Source organism: Cupressus sempervirens, chromosome 10, assembly GCF_028749045.1.
Source record: "Cupressus sempervirens isolate cs-2001-9-10 chromosome 10, ASM2874904v1, whole genome shotgun sequence".
Lineage (NCBI taxonomy): Eukaryota > Viridiplantae > Streptophyta > Pinopsida > Cupressales > Cupressaceae > Cupressus > Cupressus sempervirens.
Window position 1 is genome coordinate 355,151,439 of NC_143127.1, and position 13,261 is coordinate 355,164,699.

Below are 13,261 nucleotides of genomic sequence, written 5' to 3' on the forward strand. Positions count from 1 at the left end.
CAGAAATAAAAAAGACTTAGATTTCTTTTTTCCCTTTTCTTCTTGCATGAAGAAGAATTTGGGCCCAATCGTCAGCAAAGAACTTAAAGAGTAATTTATTGTCCTCCATGTCCACGCCAGCTTCCTCCTTCTCATGTGCTAGCAATTGGAGGGTAGTTGCAGCAGCATGAGTAACTTTAAGTCCAAACTTGGAGAAGGTGAAAAACCCCTCCTCCAAAGCTTTGACTCTTTCCTCCAAGTTTTTGTAATGCTCCTCCACCGTCACTGTCTCCTCTTTATGCTCCTCAACCTTGTAGTAGCAACCTCCTTCATTTTCTATCCCTTTGGTTTATCCTGCAGCACTTGTGGGTTAGAAGAAATCTTTGAATTTTCCTTAACAGGGGAAGAAATGGTAATTGGGGAATTATCCTTTTTGCTCATCTCATCACAAAAAGTAAGGGGTTTAAGTGAGAAGCTAGCTGAAACATGGGTTGTCTCAGTATTTCTTTCGTTGTCGTCTAACACTTGAGTTTGAGTGTCATCCATGAAAATGTTCCCAGAATTGAAACTTTTTCCCCCTCCTCATTACCATCATCATTTTTAGAGTTGGAAATGCTTTCCTCCTCCCTTCTATCATTGTTATTTTCAGAGCTATCTTCTTTGACTTCCTCAATAGGGTATCTAATTGACTTCTACTTACCCCTAACCTGGGACTGAGCTAGCCTACCAGACCTTCTTCTTGTTTTTCCACCAATATCTTCACCAAAATCCTCTCCAACAACCTCTACCACCTTATCAACTTTTAATTTCTTGATTCCCTTTTGTTCTATGGCTATGTCAAGTTTTTTCTTTTTCTTAGTATCCTTACTAGGAGATGGCCTAGGAGTATGGATTTTCATCCCTGTATTAGAGCTTGGGGGGGAAATCCTACTATGGCAGGGGTTTTCCACAACAACCTCTCTAGGGGAACATTAAGCTAAGTGGAACTGATACAAATAGAAAATTAACCCCTGATGAATAATGGTGAAGTTTAGACCTTTACTTTTTTTTTCCTTAACATCCTTAATCATATCCTCAAGCAAATGTAGAAGAAAAAATGGAATGGAAATGAAATCCCTATTTCTAAAATGATTCAACAAGGCAAAATGATAGTAATAGCACACTCCAAACCTGCCTTCTAGGGTGAGATACTTCATCAGAACCAAACACACATCATCCCAGGGCTCAAGAAGCTTATCCCTTTTAAACCCTCCTCTGTAGCGAATCGGCTCCTCATTCTCCACAAAGAAGTTTTTCATGTTATTCTCATCCGAGACTTGTGTGACTTTCTTCCACTTTTTTCCTTTCATTGTGAGTCTTGTTGCCATGGCAATAACCTCCTCCGTGACTTGAAAAGTAATGTTGTCGATTATGACCTTCCTATCATCCCAATTATTCACAAACTGTAACGCACAATTTTCATCGTGCCCAGCCATGGACAACATATATGGCAAAAAAACCCCTTCCTTTAGGAGATACCAGGTCACAATCCTATCCTTGAAGTTCTCAAGTATTGTTGGTTCCAACCGATTCAAATCACCTCCCATATTAATTTCACCACTATCTTGCCTCTCTTCCTCAGAAATACGGATCAAAACTTTATCGCTTTCCAATTCTCTGTGGCTACTCTCTTGCTTTAATCCTTTCGGGGAATAGGGATCGAAATTATAGACTCGTGTATGATGAGCACCAGAATCCCATAACATCTTATTATGAGATTTGTGGGTATTAAAAGACCTAATTTTCTCTCCCCATCAATTTCTGACATCCCAATCCATCATATCTATCGTACTTCCATTTGGGAAGTGATTCGAAGCTTGCCCTGAGTTACCATAATTGCGAAAAGACAAATTTCTTAATTAGTAATTACTCCACTTGTCATTTGTACGGCCACATCTATCTCTTATTTCCAAAATGCTAAAGTTAAATTTAGCGACAAATTTCTCCATCTCGTCAAAATTGGCCTTACTTTTAAATTTAGTAATCATCATTTTGAATTCTGCCACCTTTTTCCTTAAATATCAACATCCTTAGATTTTTGTTGATATCAACTAAATTTTCCCAGCACGTGATTGCTCTAACTTTAAACCCCATGGCAGCCGCAGCATCTGCCACTTGATTACCCTCCCGGTAGATATGCTGCAGGTGGACCATTCTCATTTCCTCCAATATATTTTTAATATCCAGGATGATATTTCTAATCTTCCATCCCAATTTTGCCTCCCCCTTAACCCAATCGATCACTAGTTTGGAGTCCCCTTCTATAGGTAACTCTAAAATGTTTCTTTCACTAGAGAGTTGTAGACCCCATAATAACACCATAGCTTCTGCCACATTATTGCTACCAATCCCCACCTGGATTGCATAAATCAATAGAACATCACCATTCCTGTCTCTCAACACACCACCAACTACTCCCTATCCTCCTTTCGCAGCTCCGTCAAAACTCAGTTTATACTGTGTGATGGTGGGTGATCTCCATATTGTCTGTTGTCTCCTCCTCCTAACAAAGCTATCAAAAAGGAAGAAGTCCTCTTGACAACCCCAATTCTTAGCCACAACGCCTTCAAGTCTTCTGGGTTCCTCCTTTGGCATCTTGTATTTAGCTACTCTTATATTTTCCTTCAACGGTTTGTTCATCACTCCAAAAACCACTTCAATTGTCCTATTTTCTCCCCTAAATATCCTGTTATTCCTTTCTTTCCATATGTGCCAACATACATATGGTGGGATAAACTTTCATAAGAGGATTAGTCTTGGATGATGGAATAGGCAATCCCAATTATCCACAAACTGTCCCAAGTTATCTTTCATGACCCATACCACCCCCAATTTTTCCCAAACCTTAGTTCAGATGTCAACCGCAAACTGGCATTCAATGAAAAGGTGGTAAATACTTTCTTCCTTTTGTTCACAAAGGCAGCAATGGTTTGTTATGTAGAATCCCCTTTTTTTCAAATTATCGATTGTAACGATTTTTCCATGTTGAACCATCCACCAAAAGAAATTAATCTTAGGTATAAGGTTACTGATCCATACCTTACTTCACATAGTTGGGCATAGTTCCTTACTAAACATTAGGGTATAAGCAGATTTCACAGTGAAGTTCCCAGTCAGAGTTAAATCCCAAGATAAAACGTCTTCCTATGGTAGCATCGGAATCCTCTCTTCCTTTATTAGTTCTTCCAATTCCTCTATGAGAATACCTATCTCCCACTGATAATCCTCCTTCAACAACTTCTTCCATCTCCTCCCCTGATCAATGTAGTCTCCCACTCTAACTCCTATGTCCGCTTTAAGGAGTTCCTTTAAACCACTAAATTTACTTAAAGCCAACAGTTTCCCCTCTGTCCACCTATCTTCCCAAAACCTTATATTGAAGCCATTGCCCATAATCCACCTCAATCCTTCTCTTAGCAGTCCTCTATTTCTAATAATGTTCTGCCAGATCTTTGAACCACTTGGGAGGTCATTATTATATAGGTTCTACCGAAAGGAGGTATTAGACAAATACTTAGCTTTCATAATATTTCCCCACCCCGTGTTTCCTTCTGTCAGTCTCCATCCAATTTTTGTAAGGAGAGCTTTATTAAGATCTTTCATTCTTCTAATCCCAAGCCCCCCCTTAGCTTTTGGTTTACACACCTCCTCCCAGTTGACCAGATTCAATTTATTTTCCTCTTCAGTCCCTAACCATAGGAAATTCCTTTGAATTCTCTCAATTTTCTTGGCCATATTAAGATTAATCTTAAATATGGGTAGGAAATAAATAGGGATTCCCTGAAGGGCAGCAGCAATCAGTTGAAGTTTTCTGGCATTGCTTAATATCTTTCCTTTCCAACCTGCAAGCTTCTTTTGAATTCTCTCCACTATCGAATTCCAAAATTCATTAGACACCTCATTGGTAGTGAGGGGGAGGCCTAAATAAGTGTATGGGAGGCAAGCGGACTGGCAATCCAAGATTTTCCTAATCCTTCTTTGAAGTGAAGGATCAGTGTTAAAGAAATAAATCTTGCTTTTATGGTAGTTCACCCGTTGCCCTAAGCTTTCTTCATAATTATGTAAAATCATTTTCCAGGCTTCAGCCTCCATGATTGAAGATTCTTCGAATAGGAAGGTGTCATCCACAAATTGTTGAATAACCTCAGCTTCAACATTAGTGGTTGGTTTCACACCTTTAATGCAGCTCGAATTAGCTAATTTACAGAATGACCTTCCTAAGACTTCGGCAACCATGATAAATAGGTAAGGTGAGAGGGGGTCACCTTGTCTTAAGCCTTTTCCTGCCATTATGTTACCCCATGGGGACCCATTTAGATGTTACCCCATGGGGACCCATTTAGAAGGACAAAGTACTACACTAAGCTCACCATCAACATGATCAGGTTTATAATCCTATTGTTAAATCTAATTCTTTCTAGTACATCCTGAAGGAAGTCCCACTTGACCTTACCATAAGCTTTGGAAATGTCTAACTTGAATGCCATTCCAAGTTTCTTGCTCTTTTCCATTGAATGGATAACCTCATGGGTTGAAATAGCCGCATCAAGGATCTGCCTTCTTGGCACAAACCGCTTATGAGGACTACCAATAATTTTTTCCAAGAAAGGCTTTAATTTGTTCACTAAAACCTTTGCAAAGACCTTGTAAATAGTATTACATAGACTTATAGGTCTAAAATCATTCAAATTCGAAGGATTGGAATTTTTAGGAACAAGTGCAATAAAGGTCTTATTTATGCTCAGTAGTATTTTGCTAGTTTTGAAGAAATCCCTAGTTGCCCTAATAACTTCAGATTTGATCACCTCCCAGAAATGCTAGAAGAAAGTAGGTGGGAAGCCATCAAGGCCTGGAGCCTTAAAGGCTTTCATTGAGAACACTGCCTTTTTCACTTCCTCTTCTGAGATCTTACCAAGGATCCAGGCATTTTCCTCTTCTCTTATACTCCTTGGGATTGAATTAATCAAACTTCTCCTGATCACCTAGTTCCTAGCAAGGTTATCTTCCTTAAGTGACTTACTAAAGTGATCAACCATAAGTTTCCCCATGTCCTCCTGCTCTTTTAATACCCTTCCTCCTTCTTCACTTAGTTTTGAGATAGTGTTTCTTCTTTTGTGGTTAGAAGTAGATCTGTGGAAGAAGGTGGTATTTTTATCCCCTTCCTCTAGCCATTGGATTCTAGATCTTTGTGTCCAAAAAAATTCCTCCATTTGCAGGATCTCTTTCCACCTCCTTCTAAGTTTTTCCTCCTCCTGAATATTCTCCTCCGAGTTATTCCCTTCTGCAATAGCCCCTTAGATTTTTTTTAGCTTTTCCTCTACATCTCCTTTACCTTTAAACAGATCCCCAAATGAACTTTTAGCCCAAGCTCTGACATTTGTTCGAATATTATCTAGTTTCTGGGTAAGTCTGTACATTGCAGTACCCTCTATTCTTATATTCCACCACTCCTGAATCTTATCTTTGAATTTTGGATGTGATTCCCACATTATTTCATATCTAAAAAGTTTCTTTCCCCCTTTATAGCCATCCTCCCAATGGAATAAAATGGGTGAGTGGTCAAACACCATTCTGTTGAGACTTTCCAAGTAGGAGTTGCCCATGTTATTCCAATTCCTTGACAGTAATAATCTGTCCAACCTAACTTGAATGAGATCTTCACCTTTCCTATTATTATTCTAGGTGTATGGGTTACCCCTCAACTCCACATCCATGAAGTCTAGCTTCCCCATAAATTCACTTAGATCTTGCAAGCTCTACTGACATTCTCTGTTGCCTCCCCTCTTCTCTGAAAGGTAAAGAGGGGTATTGAAATCACCCATACACATTTATTTCTCTTCCATCATAGTTTCAAATATCCTTATCAAATTGTCATACATTTCCCTCCTCCCTAGTTTGCTATTAGGAGCATAGATATTAATCAGTTTCCAGTTGTAGCTATTCAAATGGAAATGAGTAATTATAAAGTTTTTTTCCTTCCAGATCTCATAGACCTTCAACAAGTTTAGATTCCACATGTTAACAATTCCCCCTGAAGCTCCATCTAAATCCTTATGTATATACCCTTCCCCTGGCTAGATATAGCTAGCAATTTTTTCAAAATTTGAGCTAGACATTTTTGTCTCTTGAATTAACACACAATCTATTTTTTCCTAAGATATTAATTTCTTGAGAGCATACTACTTCTAGGGATTATTCAATCCCCTTATATTCCATGAAAGGAGTTTCATTTCTTACCTTTTGTTACTATCTCCAGTGTAAGTTGTTTACCACTGGCTACATCTCTAGCAGTTTGCTTTGTCCTGGTAACTCTGCTTGAAGGTCTTCCTGTTGTTCCTAAAACTCCAATATTTGGTTTTCTCCCTTGCCTTTTCTTCTTCTTTTGCACTTCCCATTCCCCATTATCCTCCTAAGGTGAAGAGGGGCTCATCTCCTTATCCATATTATCAATGCTTGCCATTACTCTCGTCACTATCTCATCCTATGAGGCCTTTACTATCCTCATAGGAGAGAAAACTAACTCCCTTATATCACCTTCCTTAAGCTTATGGTCCCCCCCCCCCCCCCCTTATTTTTGAGGAGCCCATGAAAGCTGGGGTTATCCCTTTCCCCTTAGAAGGGGTTTCAAGCTTGCTCCCCCCAAACTGGATTATTGTCAAATCTTGTGTAGTGTTGGTTCCTTCTATCTCTCCATCTTCCAAACACTCTTTCGTCAAAGACCTCACCAAAGGTGAGCCTAGAAGGTCTTCCAAATCTCTTTTGAAAGGGTATTCCTCCTGAGCCTTCTCATCTTCCTTAGTCTCCTTACCCCTAGGACTCATATCCTACGTGGAGGTCATAATGGGCAAGGTCATAGGAGGTTTTGTTACTATCTTCTCAGTCTATATAGAAGGTTCCCCAATATTCTCCATAACTATCCCTGGGGAGCACTCCTTTTGTTTATCTTTTTGCATTTTAGCTTTGCAATCCATAATAAGGTGACCGAATTGCCCACATCTTTGGAAAAACAAGCCAGCATTCTCATATTCTATGGGCTGAACTCTCTCACCCCATTTAGTTTTTAAAGTGATCACAGTAGGCAATATTTTGTTCAGTGCTACATTCACACAGAATCTAGCATAGACAAGTCTCAATTTTTGCATTGTCACTTTGTCAGTAGTAACAAAATGACCAACAGAGTTCCCAACCCATCTTAAAATCCTTTCATCCCAAAATTCTAGAGGAAGGCCAGGTAATCTTACCCAGACTGGGGCAAGTTTTTTTAGTTCCAAACCAGCATCAAAGCCCAGATGCCATCTAGTCAGGGCTAGACAGTGCTTCCCGAAATACCAAGTCCCAGACAGAACCATCATGAGATCTTCTTCCATGGTGAATCTAAAACAAAAAAGACCACTTGGCATGGTAGAAACACTTACAACTCCTTTGACCTTCCATTTATGGTCCACCCATTTCCTTACCATCTCGATAGAAGGACAGAAAGCAACAAATCTACCAACAACACAAAGTTTGAGGCCAGAAGTCACATTATCCATCATGCCATCAGGGAGTGCAATCACAGGACCTTCTTGTCCACGTGTTACTGTGGGATTCTCCATGATGGGGCTGGACATCTTGGAATATGTTATTCATTAAGTTCATAAAAGTTGTTGGAGCATTAGTTAACCTGAAAGGTAACACTATGAATTCATAATGCCCATACCTAGTTCTGAATGTAGTTTTGTGAATATCTTTGTCCTTAATACAAAGCTAGTGATACCTTGATCTCAAATCAATTTCTAAAAAATATGGTTGCACCTTTCATTTGATCAATAGGTCATCAACTCTAGGAAGTGGATATTAATTCTTGATAGTAACCTTATTGAGCATTTTGTAATATATGTATAGTCTCATGGTTTCATCCTTCTTACTAACAAATAGTGTTGGGGCTCCCCATGGTGATACATTGGGCTGAAAATTATTTTCATATTTAACATATCTTGTAATTGTATTTTTAACTCCATTAATTCTATGGTGGTCGTACAATATGGTGCCTAATAAATGGGTTCTACTCCTAGTAACAAGTCTATGGTAAAATCAAAGACTTTGGATGGAGGTAAACTAGGAAGTTTCAATCAAGCCTATCTATTGTTCTACTTGTTTTTTATCAAGGGATGCATGAATTCTTTGTTGATAAACATGTTGCTATTGTGGAAGAGGTGGTCAATGTGGCTAATTGGTGTTGGGCTTGACAAGGCATTTACTAGCATAATGATCTCCCCCACAATTGTAACATCCTAAAGGTGGCTCCTCATTTTCATTGTTATTGTTATTTTTACTTGTACTGAAATTACTCTTAAAATCCTTGATTCCATTTCCTTTTGCTACTAGCCTACTAAACTTATAATCCTTAAACTATTTCTTCTGAGGTCCAATATTTGTACCTTTTGTATTCCAGTTTGTTTTCCTTTTATTATCCTAAATGGAGTCATCTCTCTTTATTTTATGTTCTTGTCAAATGGCCTTCTCTAAAGACTCTTCCATGTTTTGAGGAGTGAGAACATCATCTGCTCCTCCTATTCTATTATTTAGAGCCATAATGAATTTCCTCACTTTCAGATTTCTATCTTGTTGATATGGTGGTACATACTTCAGTAATTGGGTAAATTTCTCCTAGTACTTGTGTATAGTCATGTCTCCTTGATTTAGGTTTTGAAAATCCAGCAACTTTTGGTCATAAAATGTGTGTGGTAACCAAAAAATCCTTTAAATGGTTACAATTTTTTCCTAGGTAATTTCAGTTGTTCTAATATTTTGCTCAACCTTGGTGTTTCCCCACCATGTAGCAGCTTCTCCAATAAAGTGGCATATTCTGCAAACCAATTTTGAGGTTTCTAAAAAGGTTCCTAATTTCAAAGTACTATTCTATTTCATTTAACCAATCCTTTTTTATTTCTTAATATCTATTGATGGATTAGTCATTATTTTGTGTTTCTTTTTTTTTTTAGTTTGAGTGGGTGAAGAGATTTTCTTGTCTTATCCTAAGCCAATTTGTCTTTGTTCTAAGAGGAGGTGATGATTGTGTTTCCTCTTGGTTATGCCCCATTTGGGCTTCCATCTCATTCATTCTTTTTTCCATATTATCCAACTTCAGTTGCATTTCTTGCAAAATTTGAAGTAATAAATCAGCGGATGATTATCATGGACCATGTCATAACCTGCAACATTCTCATTGCTGCTCATTTTATTTGTTTACTTGTTTTAACCTAAGAATTTACAAAATTTTGTGTCAATTTATTGTATACATATAAAGTTTTGCGAGTGCATATAACACATGAATAAACCAATTTATTTAATTAACTTTAATACTTTTGTTGTTGTATTCATGGCAGCCTTATTTACAAAAATTTCCTCTACTGAAGATGTTTACATTATGAAATCTAAATTTTGTTTCTCAGCATTTAGTTCTGATTCAGGTTTGTATATATCCCACACCATCTAGGATCCATGGAAATGCAGAAGAGATTTTCCCAATGAGAATTTAGTTTTGAATTAGTTTTCTCCTATATGCTACTTTACTAGCAAGAGTCCACCTGACTCTTTCTGTATTCATTCGTTGCAAGGCCTACTTTAGAGTTTCATTATCTTGGGGCATAGAGAAGCAAGTGTAATCAAAGTTTGGCATGTTTTTAATTAAGTATAAGAAGATGGGATGTCGAGCCTTCCTTTGGGATATTTTATGTACTTGTATTTTGTACATTTATTCTAAGAACTTTTAGGTTTACTAGTAAGTAGTGTGTCCTAGGTTCAGTGTTGAACCTAGCACTCTGAGACCATATGTAACAAAAAAAAATTTGTATCAAAAATAAAGACAGTTTACAAAGATATTTTCCAAAAAATCATTGAACAGATAATTGAATAACTTATCATATGACATTAAATATTTTAACCATCAACGATTAATTGAAATAACCATGTTTCACAGAGATAACTATATCAATGATTAACTAAAATATCTAGATTAATGATTTATTGAAAAAATTGTATTTAACATTAACTATAATAATGGTTAACTATCTTTTTCTACATACAAGTAAAATAAATGCTTATCATGGAAAGAAGAAAAGAAACATACAAGTATTTTTTGATGGGTTAGCTAGTTGTGCAAGCCTTGGCTTTCGGTAAGAGGAGAAGCATTGACTTAGGCTCAACATCCAAACCTCAAGCCATACTTATCCCCACATAATCTATTGAATTAGAAAGGCCCTTCCTACCCTGAGATTAGGCTTGGGATACTTTTAGTCCAGCCATGTAAGCACTCTAATGTTTAGAATGCCTGCATAGTTATAGATGGACATGTCTGCATAACTAGCACCACTGATATCAAGTGTTCAATAGATGACAAACATGCCTTTAAATGACCTCCACCAAGGTTTTCTGATGGGTTCAATGACCCAATCACCACCACTCTGCTTGATAATAGGGAAACAAAAATATAGACATACATGAGTTATTAAGTAAAATTATTTGGATTTAGTTGTATCATATCTAATTTCACTTCCATGTCATTGTAGATTTCATCTCACCTCTTCACTTTTCCATGGCTATATAGCCGGTGAGTCCTAGTTGCTTGAAATTCTTAGAGCAATTGACTCTATTTGACTAATTCATGATAATTAGATGGTTCCAACATTTCACAATCTGTAATTTGAGAGATTATATTCTTTAAAGCTTGCAGAAATAAAAGTCATTTGATTCTAATTTCTAATGGCAAAAAAATTCATGATTCCATGTTTTGGATACTTTGCTATGATTTATAGTAAAAAAATCCCTAAAGTTATTTAAGTGTGAATGAGTATAATCTATAGTTTACTGCTACGAAAATCAAAATACAATAATAGTTGTTAAAGGAATTATAGCAATATTTGGAAAATGATCAAGCACATGACCTAGTATAAATTCTAGAAATGTCTAAGTCTTGATAGATGCTTGTGTATCAGCTCTTCTTCGAATTAATTACCAAGCATAACCATAGTATGTAAATGCAACCTCAACTTTAGCAAGGAATAACAATGTATGATAGACTTGTAACAAGAATGCAATTCTATAATCTACAAAGATTTTGATTGTAATTTGCAAAGATTTGAATGGTGATTGGAAGCCAAAAAATATGAGCAAGGAAGAATGAAAATAATGAAAGAAGTCAGGAATGAGCGAGGGAATTAGCCTTGAGAAAGGTAGTCAGGTGCTTGAATAGATATCCCTACCTCTCACTCTCGACTTCTATATAAAATAATAATGAGAATTCTTGTCTTCCATGACATAAAGAAATATCTTGGCTCTTTGAATGCCAATTAAAAATGCCAAGTGTTTAATCAATTTTTAAACAAAAGAAAGAATAAAAGTTGGAATAAGATTTGAAGGTTAAAATCGAAAATATTATAGTTTATATCTATCTACATATACATAGATATATTTATGAGGTGGCATCACTATATTATAAGAAATAATATTATGTTGTCACTCTATATTTATATCTATGTGTGCATTCATACGTATATATTAAAATAATATGGTGAAAGATCAATCAAGATCCTTTGAGGTATGTATTATATTTTTAATTAAATTATTTTATGTTTTAAATTATTTATTTAATAGCTCATGCAAGTCCTTCAATTGTATCCTATAGTTCAAATCACTAGGTCCTTACCAAGGCAATTTAAGGTCATACTTGTCAATCCTGATGACTGGACTAAGCTAGTATCCCATTCTATTGATCCCATTTAGCATTGCTTCCCCCCTTCATCTTCTCTTGCAATCACCCATGCAATACTTCTAGGATAATAAAAGTTCCATAATAATTTTCATATAAACATTTAAAATAATTTAATATTTAACCATAATTCCAAAACCAAGCAACTACTAAACATCACATGACAAATAATAGATAATGACCATCTTCATTAACAGTCAATACAACAAATATAAATAACTACCCACTTCACATGATTATGAAAGAAAAATCTGTTCAATCTAATGGCTATGAGAAAATTAAAATTTAGGTAAAAAATTGGGATGTAACAAAATTCTAGTTAAAGTGGTAAAGTAGTAGCAGACCTAATGGAGAAGAACAACAGTTTGAATGAAAATGATTGAAGAGAGAGCGTGAAATCCAATTAGTGAGACTATGCGAAGTATCTGAACAAAAGAACAAATTTTAAGAAGAAAAAATCATGGTTGAAGAAGACAAAAGAAAAATAGCTATTAGACTTGAAGAGAGGTCATATGTTGTGCAAAATCTTACAAACACTCAATAAGACATGATGAATCAACTGCTAATTGCAAACCAGGAGCTGAACAAAAAGGACATGGAGATCAAAAATCTGAGATCTCATAGTGACCAAGTAAGGAATGAGTTAATATATAAAAAATAACTTCTTGAAAGAATGAATAAACCTAGTGAGGCTATAAGATACTTTGAAGAATTGATGAGTTCACCAAGTTCATCCTATGATACTTTTGGTCTAGGACATATAAAGCATTCTTCATCTACTAAGGAAGGAGAGTCATCTAAGAATAGAGAGAAAAGTAGTGCAAAGTCAAAAGGAAAACCTACATGCTATCATTGTGGAAAACTTGGACACACAACAAATATCTACAAAAGCAAGAATGATAAGCAATATTCTAAACCTAAGTTTCCTAGTAATTATTGTAATTGCAAGAAACAAGGACAACAATAACATGAGTGTGGGTAAAATAAAAGTTATACACATTCTACACCCATATTTGAGGGACATTGCTACATCTATCAAAAATATGGACATAGAGCTCAAACATGAAAATCCAAAGAAAAATCTAAGTTTACATCTAAAAATAAATCACATGCACCTAAGCAAGATAACTCTTACAATTTGGTTAACAACACATGGTAAAATTATCATTATTGTTGATAGTATGGTCATATTCTAGAAAATTGCATTTGAACACATTTTAGAGGCAATTACAAGAAATGGTTTAATGGAAGCCTAGTTTGTTTTAGTTGTCTCAAGGTTGCATATGTTAGTAAGAATTGGAGGACCCAACCACCAACACCAAAAAATGAACACAATAAATGAAAAGTCAAGGTTGAGATAAGTCAATCTTAGAAAAGGAGAGTAGAAGGTGAAAGTAGTAGATCCATTGAATTTGAGATCATCCAATCCAATGGATTACGTGATCATACCACATCCAAAAAAGCAAAAGGGTATGAAAGGAATTATACACTTGA